This window comes from Otolemur garnettii, unplaced genomic scaffold, assembly GCF_000181295.1.
Source record: "Otolemur garnettii isolate 467f Iridium unplaced genomic scaffold, OtoGar3 scaffold00013, whole genome shotgun sequence".
In the NCBI taxonomy this organism is placed as follows: Eukaryota; Metazoa; Chordata; class Mammalia; order Primates; family Galagidae; genus Otolemur; species Otolemur garnettii.
Window position 1 is genome coordinate 2183055 of NW_003852408.1, and position 1734 is coordinate 2184788.

Genomic DNA, 1734 nt, shown 5'->3' on the forward strand with positions numbered 1-1734 from the left:
CCTGTAGTCCCAGCTACTTGGGAGGCGGAGGCAGGAGACTCGCTTGAGCCCAGGAGCTGGAGGTTGCTGTGAGCTGTAATGCCACGGCACTCTACCCAGGAGGACAGCTTGAGGCTCTGTCTCAAAAAAAAAAAAGAAAGAAATCCTTTTGCCTCAGCTTTTCTATTTTTAGTAGAAATGGAGTCTTTTTTTTTGGAGACAGAGTCTCGTTTTGTCACCCTCAGTAGAGTACTGTGGTGTCACTGCTCACATCAACCTCAAACTCTTGGGCTCAAGCATTCTTTTGCCTCAGCCTTCCAAGTAGCTGGGACTACAAGCACCTGCCACAACGCCTGTCTAGTTTTAAAGAGACTAGGTCTCACTCTGGCTCAGGCTGGTCTCGAACTTGTGAGACCAACCCTCCCAGGGTGCTAGGATTACAGGCATCAGCTACTGTACCCTTCCTAGAGACAAAGTCTTGATTTTGCTCAGGGTGGTCTTGAATTTATGAGTTCAGGCAATCCACTCACCTCAGCCTCCCAGACTGCTAGGATTACAGGTGTGAGCCACCTGACCCCGCTGTCGAGACCCCTTCTCTAAACCTAGCCAAGTGGCCAGGTGCGGTGCCTCACACCTGTAATCCGAGCACTCTGGGAGGCCAAGGTGGATGGACTGCATGAGCTCATGAGTTCAAGAACAGCCTGAGCTAGAGCAAAACCTTGTCTCTAAAACAATAGCCAAGAGTTGTGGCAGGCTCCTATATTCCCAGCTACTCCAGAGACTGAGGCAAGAGAATCTCTTGAGCCAAAGAGAGTCTGAGTTGCTGTGAGCTATGATGCAACAGCACTCTACTGAGAACCACAAAGTGAAACTCTGTCTCAGACCAAACAAACAAAAACATTGGGCTACAGTGTGGCAGATTAAGAGATGGGGGCAAGACTGGTGTTACAGAGAGAGATTCACAATTACTGCGTTATTCCAGACAGGAACTGGGGTTTGGGGTTAGAGAGGGGCAGAGGAGAGTGTAGTGTAATGTAGTAGAATGACTCCAAAGACACTCAAAGCCCAGGACTTGGGCAAGAGTACAGAAGGCTATGGTCTTAAGTGTTTGTGTTCCCCCAAATTTACATGTTGAAACCTAATCCCAATGCAACAATATAGAGGTGGGTCCTTGAAGGGGTGATTAGCTCACAAGGGCTTTGCCCTCAGTAATGGGAGTAGTGCCCTTAAAAGGAGCCTTGAGGGAGCCTGTTTGCCTGAGAGAACACAGCAAAAAGGCACTGTCTGAGTTCGAGCCCTCCTCACAGGCACCGAATATGCCAACACCCTAATATTGGATTTCCAGCCTCAGAACTGTGAACAATACATTTCTGTTGTTTATAAATTCCCAGTTTAAGATTATTTTGTTATAGCAGCACAGACAGACAAAGAGACCCCATCCCAGATCTGGAAAGCTGATATTGAGGCAGGAGAGATGGCAGTTTAGGGGTAGAGGAAGAAGCTAAATTCAGAGCAGTACACTGAGTTTGACAATTTATAGGGCACCAAAAGGAAATGTTGACAGGCCACTGGGTTAATGAGTCTGGAGCCCAGGAAGAGAGTTGCTACTGGAGAGACCCTAATTTGGGTGCCATCAGATGGCCTCATCCACTGGGAGGTGGACCCAAGGAGGAGCTGCAGCTGCCACCAGAGAAGCTGCTCTGAGCAGAGGGCCTGAGGTGGGGGGCGTTGTCCAGGGTGAGAATGTCCAGTGAG